Here is a 9228-nt window from a genome sequence, read left to right on the forward strand (position 1 = left end):
TTTGCGCTTCAAACGTTTTTCATGGTATGGTCTATGCTATGATGGTCTGTCCAAAACAGAAGAATCGCATTACCATTTTGGAGCGATTTTATGTATCACGCAGTGTAGATCATGACAGGAAAGTTCGGGAATACAGCTCAAGGTCTGATTTGTTTCGCAATTTTTTTTTCCGCGAACAATAAAAGAATGGAATAGCTTGCCGAGAGAGATACCTTGGAAAATCTGGATCCGTTTCTTTCACAACTCCAGCATTGTGTCCTGAATAGTTTATTAAAAATATTGTATCGCATTTGTGTTATTTTCCATGCGAACCAAGTTTGTTTATTTTATGTATTTATGTTATGTCCATGTGTGAGCTTGTATATATTACTTTGTGTAACGTATGTGTCTTGATGACCTCTGATGGTGTTCAAGTGTATATGTAGTTATTTTGTGACCCCCCCCCCCCCCCCCCCCCCCACTTTTACTGTATTCCCTCCGGGGCGCTGTAGAAAATATATAAATAAATAAAATAAATGAGTTATTAGTAAACAAGCACACGAGACAAATATCCAATACGTTTTGTGTTTGTCCCCTTTTTTCGTCTGTTGTCTCCGGTTTTTCAAAAATGTGAAATAGTACGTGTTTGTTTTTATAACATACATACTATAATGTGTTACACCCCTTAATGACTTACACCCTAAGGGTGTTAGAAAAAAATACTTAGGGCGATGGAGAACACCCTAAAAGTAGTGATGGGAGGGCTCGGAAAAAACAAAGAATTTTTTAGAAAAAAAATTATGTTTTCTCGTTTTTTGTTTTGTTTCTTGATATAGAAATCTGAAATAAGTCAGAAAAATGCCGAGACCCAATTTGTTTAAATTATTAACGAGCCTATTAAGCAAATTTCTGCAACATACGTTAAAATTGGCATTCATCACAACGTCAAAACACAATATAATCATATCGCACGTAATTTCGTCGACAGTGCACGTGGAGAATTAAATACACTATATTCGGGGTGGCCAAATTGCGGCTCGCGAGCCGCATGCGGCTCTTCGCGGTTCCAAGTGCGGCTCGCGAGACCCTGGTAAGCGCGCCCCCTTTCCCCCTCCTGGGCCCCAAAACTAAACAAAAATTCTAGAATTAAAAAAAAAAAAAGTCTTGGAAGCCTTATACTACACTACGTATACTGTACATACAGCTGAACTGCCTTTTTGACACATGAATGTGTCCAGTGACTCTGTTTCTTTTATTGTCCTACAAAGAGAATTTCGAACCGTATTCGCAGAACCGGTGTCAGGGGGGCGCTGGCCAGCGAACCATGCATTCATTTTGCTTAGCGTTTGAAGAAACGTTCTGCTGCCTGGTGCTACTTGTTGTAGTCGACAATTATACTTGTCCTCTTTGGAACGGACTGTTTCCTCAATATCGTTTCTTGTTAAAAGTAGCCTCCTCCCTCTCCCCCTTCCTTTTTCTTCCTGCGCCTCAGACAAAACCTGGGGCCTCAGACAAAACTTTTGTAGTTTTGTCTGAGGCCCCATGTCACTCTGTCCACCCCTGTACTATACCATATTATAATTGTTAGTTCATAAAAATAAAAAGAACGGTGCGGTGACGGAGCTAGAGAGGAAATGGGAGGAAACACAAGCGTTTGTGGTTGTCTGCTGCCTCTATCCGTCGTCAAACTGTTTGCATTGCCCAAATAGCATACACCAAATGAGCATTGTTCTGCTGTTTAGTATGATTTGTGCAGCAGTATAGCTATGAATGTTTAAGATATACCAAATAACGTTTCGAAAATATTAAAACAGAGGACTGATAACTTAGTGCTGCCCTAGATTTGTTCGTGTGGTGTGCGCAGGCATGCGAAGAAGCCAATTTTTTTTTATGTAACTTATTTTATAACACGGAACGAGCCTTACTGCGCAACATATATACATACTTTTGTGTAATATACCATCATAATTGAAGAACGGTGTCTGCAAGTTAAGCGTTACAGTAAATCCAATACAGCATTTAGTATGATGAAGAGTGTATATATATCGTAAAAAATCTGCAAAATTGACGAATCTCTTATAAACATTCAAAAATAATATTGGGTAATAGTACTATCTTAAAAACCGGCAAAAACACTTGCCGTCCTTTATCTACGTCGGTATCTTTCAAAGGAATGATGGATTACTTATGCTGAGACAAATGCATTTCAAGTGTACGAAATGGAACAAAAAAAAACTGTGCCCGTTTCATTTAAAGCTTTGTAGGGCAGGTAATCGGAATACAGCCAGCTTGTGCCGTCTACAGACATTCTGACAAGCGTGTTTTGAATTCACCCTTAAATTTAATGCTCTGCATAAAAAATTCCACCCCACGTAAAACGGCCTTCTCAACATACATGCTGAGCAGTAGGTTAGTAATAAAGTTTAACAAGCCTAAAATTTCTTACTCCTGTTTAAAGCTCCAATCCTTGGTGATATCGTATCAAATTAAGCCGATCTCCCATGTTGAATTTCGAGAACGGCCAGTAAATATTCTCAATATTAGCGGAAAGTGCCGTTTGCGCCCAGGCATGCACTGAGCCCAGGTGCACTGAGTCTGGGCCGGGGCAGCAGACCGCGCTATTGCATCTACGTGTGTCCGTCAAAAAAAAAATCGCTTCACAAAGTACTTCTGGTCCCATTTAGAATCATTAAATAAGCTACGCTTCAGTTCAAAGTACCGAAACTCCCAAGCTTCGTTTCAGAACCGATTCGCGACGCAGCAGTTGCGCTCCAAACCAGCCCCAATATGGCGCTGCCCTGTGCGGTCGAAGCGAAGCGCGCACAGTGTACCGTTCGTTTTCGTGCGAGCTCTTCAATCCACTTTCCTGGTCTTTGGAGGCACTGGTTTGTTTTTATTAAGTTATTTCCCTCGTTGCGAGCGGCGCGTGAGTTGCTCCTCGCTGTCTCGTCTCTTTCTGTCTTCTCTCTCTCTCTCTCTCCCTCGAAACACATCGGAGTCGAGTGTTATGCTTAGCGTCTGAGTCGTAGAGTTTGAAACGCAGCACCGCCATCATGCATTCGGAAAACTTCGGGAATTTCTTTGACTAGTTACTTCACTTTTACCGGCGGTTTATTCCAAAATACGCCCATAGTTTTCGTCCACTGACTGATTTATTGCAAGGCCACAGGAAAGACTCCACACCTTTGGCTTGGACGGACCACACGTCTGATGCTTTCATACAAAACGAAGACCTTACTTCGGTCACGATCCTTCTTCGTCCTCGCCATGATGCTCCAGTAAACATCATGGTTGATGCATTGAACGAGGCCACAGGAGTTGTGTTGCAACATGTAAATAACAGCTGGCAGCCCTTGGCACTTTTTTTCGAAAAAAACTCCTACCATGCGAGAAGTATGGTACATTTGGCAGAGAATTGTTAGCGATCTACCTCGCCGAAAAAAACATTTTCGTCATTTCATCCAAGGTCCTGAGTTCGAGCTACTTACTGACCACAAACCACATACATTTCCTTAAACATCAGCGAACGACGATCACACGACTCGCGAGATTCGTCACATGGCTTTCATATCAGAATTTATCACCGACATTCGGCACGTGAAAAGGTCAGCAAGAGCTTAACAGACGCACTTTCCCGCGTTGTCATGGCTTCGCGATTTTTACTGCCGCCAGCTGTCGATTACCAAGCGCTAGCACTAGAGCAGGCAGAGGGTGAAGAGCTCAGAAAACTTTGTGCACATTCGTCTCACCTTATTCTCGATGAAATACATCCAACAACTGGCGACGAGGCAGTTACCTGTGAGATGTCGACCGGCTCTCCTCGTCCTTTCCTTCCATCTAGTTTCCGAAAGCAAATTCTTGAGTCTTTCCACGGCTTGTCACATCCAGGGATTCGCGCTACGCAACGACTTTTAACTCACAGATTTATACGGCCAAGCATGAATCGTGACGTAAGAGCGTGGACACGTGCTTGCCTCCAGTGCCAACGCTCCAAAGTTACTCGGCACACATCTTCGCCCTTATCCTCCTTTGCCACCCCTGACCTCCGAGTTGATTACATCCACATAGATATAGTTGGACCATTGCCGCCATTAAATGGTTATACCTACTTGCTTACCTGTATTCACCGAATTACAAGTCGGGTCGAAGCCATCCTGATCCACGACATCCGTGCTGAGACAGTCGCCCAAGCTTTCATCAACTGCTGGGTAGCCAGGTTTGGCGTGTCTTCATACCTGACCACAGATCATGGTCGAAAGTTTGAATTTTCTCTTTTCTGTCAACTTATGGCCATTTTAGGAACTTCAAGAATCCGCACAACAGCATATCACCCCATGTCCAACAGACTTGTGGAGAGATTTCACCGTTACCTCAAGACTTTACTGCGAACACAAGAGACAGAAGCTGGCTGGACTTCCGCACTTCCAATTGTTCATCTCGGGCTGCGCACAGCTTTGGAGACTGACATCGGTTGCAGCCCAACTGAACTACTCTACGGAACGATCCTACGCTTACCAGGAGAATTCTTTGTAGATGGATCAGAACAGGCAGCACCGGATCCAACAAGCTAACTACAGAAATTGAAACAGGTTATGTGCGACATCCGTCCCACTCCTCCGCGCCGACAGCAACGCTTACCCGTGTATGTCTCAAGGGAATTCCCTCCTCACATGCACACAGGTGTTCCTTCGTCGAGACACTGTACGCAAACCACTCTAACAGCTCTTCGACAGTCCATACCGAGTCATAGCTTGGGATCGTGAAAACAAGGTTTTCACTTTTGACGTCAAATGCCAACACCAAACCGTGTCTATGCGGAGAGCAAGTTGTCTGCTTCTGGCATAGGAGTTGCGATGACGTCAGAACGACGCCGAGCTCTGATTGGCTTTGATGGAAAGGATAGCGGGTAGACCTCAAAGCTTTGAGGTCTACCCACTATTTTTTTTTTTTTTCAATCAGCCAATAAGAGTTCGGCGTTCATACATCATCGCAACCCCTCTGCAAGAAGCAGACGAACTTGAGCTCCCCATTGACCGCTTGAAAGCAGCCTATCAGGACTACATCAATCAAGAATACATCAGCCCTGAGCATATTTAAGATTTCGAAGATACATCGGTCTCTGCCCAGCAAGAAGTGCTGCGACATTCAAATGGAACACTGACACAACAACGAAGTTGCCGAGTCCGTTTTCTTCTTCCACACGCCCGAAGATTATGAACATGTTCCCTTGTGGAACTTTTGTCAAGGTAGGGGAGCTATAGACCCTTTCCGGAATTCCGTGACATCTGGTGACTCGGATGCCAGTTTAACTTTTACCGTACTAATGGCGGCGAACAACCTGTGGTCTGCAGTATTTTATAGGGCACCGTCACTTTCGCAAGTCAACGGTGAACGAGAATGTTCACTTCACTGACCAGTTCTTTTTAAATCTCTTCCAGTGTCGAAGGCGAAAAAAATGCAACCAGTCAGAACGAAGCGCCAGCCCACATGGACGCCTTGATGAAGTTCTATACATCAAGGCGCTTTGAAGCCAAGTGTGTGCTACTAAGGGATTGACTGGGCCCGAGTTAGAAATGAACGCTTACGCAGCTCTTGCATCCAATTCCTGCTTCACGTCGCGCTAACGTCTAGAATGTATAGGCCTCGAATCATCTGCTTTCGAGCATCTTCAACTTCTTCCTTCATCAGTAAACAGAAGGCAGCCATTAGTATAGCACATATGCCATTTTGCAGATGATGGTAGTGATTAAAGTGGCCAGACTTAATTCCGGAAAGGGTCTATTGTAGCGTGCATCCGGGGATAAATAAAGCAAGGGAAGAGAGTGTCCAACCCCTGTGTAACATAGACGAGTGACGCCCAAGCAGACAGAGCGATATTTTAAGCAAAAAAAAAAATTAACTCAATAATTTAGCTCCTTCTGAAGTATATAATTGATTATGCTATGTTCACACTACGGACGCAACGCGCCTATCTTTCATAACACACGCAAACCTAAGCGTGACAAGCGGAAAAGTTTCGTTGAGGCTAGATCCACTCTATGTGGCAGCGTAGCTGCCAGAGTAGCGCCACGCTTTTCCGTGTGCCGCCTATCACCGCGATTGGTCACACGCGGTACCATAGCGACGAGCCGAGCTGGCACCATGCCCATAGCGACCGAGTGACTACTCCTCACATGACCTCGCAAGAGCCGTGATGTCACAGGTAAGATGGCAGCACCCAGAGCTGGTGGATGCGAGTTTGGTCGGTGCCCGGTAGTCGTAATGTGCCGCTGCTTGCCGACGATTTCGGACTTCTTCGTGCTATCTGACGCAGGTATAACGTGAAGATCTGAAAGATCGAGACTTTATACCTTTTCTGTGCAAGGTCGCTCTGGATATTAGCACCTGTGAGACAAATTAAGTCATATCGCCGTAGTGGTGCTCGGATTCCCGGATGTGTTCGAGGATCGATAAGGCTTTTAGCATGCAATTTCCGCATACTCTTGGCTTTGTTTCAACGTTGGAGTGTCTGAGAACCGATGCGAAAAGTATGAGTCTCAAGTTGGGCCTTGGGGAAGTTGTTTTAGCCCCAGGTAACCGCATAATCACAGAAACGTTTAACGAGGAAGCTCCTGCGATCTTTTCGTTTTGTACTACTCAACGATATTACGATTTAATTTTTAGAGTAAAACCTTGGCATTTTTCTAGCTTCCTTTGAAAGTTTGAATTTCTGAGAATTGAAACGAAAGGTATACCTCGCGTGTAAGGGCCTAGGAGAAATTGTTTCAGCCCTGGGTCACCGAATAACCACAGCAACTTTTAGAGAGGAAGCGCCTGCGATCTTTAATAACCTTTTGTTCCAATCGACGATTTTACGAATTGGCAGTTTTGAAGGCTTTGATATAACGTGCTTTCGTTGCAATGAATTGCATTTGATCGCAGAGTTTTTTTGTTTATTTTTTCAAGTGACAAGCTGGCGTTTGCTCAAATGACGTATATGAAATAACCTGTTATATAGCAATGCATCAACACATATTATGAAACTTAGGTGCTCTGAGATGTGTTCGTCTTTGTAATTAACAAATTACAGACATAATTATTTTTACGTGATATATTTATTTTTGTAGTTGGGCCCGTTTTGTGCTAATTAATGTCAGTGTGCTCTGATGTTATCACCATGTGTGTATGGTTTTAAATATCCTTTTTGCAATGCCCGCAAAGGCCAAAATGACGTCAGCCGACCCCAGCTCACGCATTGGAGACGAAAAATGCTTCACTCGGACGTATGCGCTCGTCAACAATCAATTCGTCGACGGATATTTGAATTCCCGTTCGTGGGCCATGGGTGCACTGACGGAACTTATCATCACTGGCGTATGCCAAGTTCTATGGTGTGCTTCAAAAACACGGTGGAAGCTTGGGATCATCGCACCGGTGCCCTGACATGTTACGACCGCGTGAATTCATAGCTCGCTTTTGAGTGTAGGATTACAGCTAAGAAAGAAGAAGTTAAAAAAAAAACCATTTCCTGGTCCCTTTAACACGGATACTGTAACACGGATATGCTACACCAGATAAAAACTATTGACATTTTGCATGCCGGTAAACTTCCGGACGACCACTTGGCCTGTCGGCAAGAACACCTCATATCCGGCGTCCGTCTCTTTTGATGGCGTTAACAATCCTCTGGAAACCACCATGCCGTCCTTCTTGGTTTAACCTTGTCGACTGCTCATCGCTCAAACGAGGGTGAGACCGTCGTCGACGTCGCTCCTCACCAGTCGGTGAGATAATCTCATCTTGAATGAATGATTGGGTCTTGAAGAAGTATGATGCTAAGCATACATTCGCTCACTATGGGGCAGTCGAGCAACAGTCATGTCCCGAGGCAATCGTCCTGTCGTGGCCGGCGTTTTCAGATTTTGTTTCAAATAAGCGAAGTCCCAAAGTACAAGGACGGTGTGTACGTCCCACCAAGCGGCCGCCATCTCGGTGGCGCGGAAAACCACTCGCCTTGTCCGTGTACCTACGATCACCTACGATACCATAGCAGCTCTCGTCGCCCGACAGTCCCCGGGCTGCAAATCGTGTCACTTCACAGAAGAAACAGACACTGTTCCTCCAGAGGCCCGTGCTGAACCCCATGCTACACTGTAGGCATGCCAAGCGTCTTTTACCACTTTTCAATAAACGAATGGAGATATCAACTAGCAAAAAATTGCCGCCCGGCGTCGCTAGCAGCACGGTTACCATAGCAAAAGCGCGCGTGTGTATGAAGGCACTCTAGGTTACCATGCTAACCTCCCAGGTCCAAAATGAAGATCACTATCGGCGCTTCTGATTTCGTGCATCTAGATAAATTTGCGTCGTGTCGCTACTCTGGCAGCTACGCTTCCATATAGAGTGGCTCTAGTTGAGGCTAAAAGCAATCGTGATCTCAACGAACTCGTTCCGCTTGTTGCGCTTAGGTTGGCGTGTGCTATGAAAGATGGGCGCGTAGCGTCCGTAGTGTGAACATAGCATTATTTGTAATTGATTATAGGAAAAAATAGTAATTTAATTCGAGAGAACAGTAACCCGGAACAAATGTAACTGAAGCGGTAAAAGTTACAATAAAATGTAATTGTATGAAAGTAATCAGTTACTTATAACCCGTTACGTACAAGTCTGGTTGTGTGAGGGGGGTTGGTTTGGAGACCTTGCGAATGTTTTATGTATGAAGATGCTACTTAATAAAGAAAAAAGTCTCCTGAGTCTGATACGCTGCCTTGTGTGTTTGTGTGCCTTTCTCTTCCGCTTCGGATTTGTCTCGTTCTCCAGCCAGTCTCAGGTAACTAAAAATATATATATTCTTATACAGTGTTCTTTTTTGCTGAGAGTACAGCGAATCCAAAAAGAGGGGGCACCCGGATTTGAACCAGGGACCTCTCGATCTGCAGTCGAATGCTCTACCCCTGAGCTATACCCCCACGAGCAGCAGAAGGGAAAGTGTATGCACCCCCTCATTTTTTTTTTTTTTTTTTTTTTTTTTTTTTAATGCAGGTTTTTCGTTGGTTTGGGTTTTGAGTGTCTGACTTATTTCTTTTCTCCGAAAAAAAAAAAGTGCACGTAAAATAAAATTTAAAAAATGACTGCGAAAACCTGCTTGCGTATTGAATTCACTCTTTTTTTATCTCTCGTTATACACTATAAATAACCACGAGTGAAATCAGCTCAAAGTACAGTACAATCGGATAAATTGACAGATTGCGAGGATCAATTTAATACAAC

At 44.2% G+C, this 9228-nt stretch overlaps 1 non-coding gene across 1 annotated transcript; it reads right to left on the minus strand.

The window, feature by feature from the left end:
* Positions 1 to 8855: 8855 nt before the first annotated feature.
* Trnac-gca lies at positions 8856 to 8927 on the minus strand. Its single transcript has one exon. It is a non-coding gene; the product is annotated as a tRNA-Cys (tRNA).
* Positions 8928 to 9228: the final 301 nt, after the last annotated feature.

The sequence above is a fragment of the Ixodes scapularis genome, unplaced genomic scaffold, assembly GCF_016920785.2.
Source record: "Ixodes scapularis isolate PalLabHiFi unplaced genomic scaffold, ASM1692078v2 PGA_scaffold9__187_contigs__length_104089568, whole genome shotgun sequence".
NCBI classification, from domain to species: Eukaryota; Metazoa; Arthropoda; class Arachnida; order Ixodida; family Ixodidae; genus Ixodes; species Ixodes scapularis.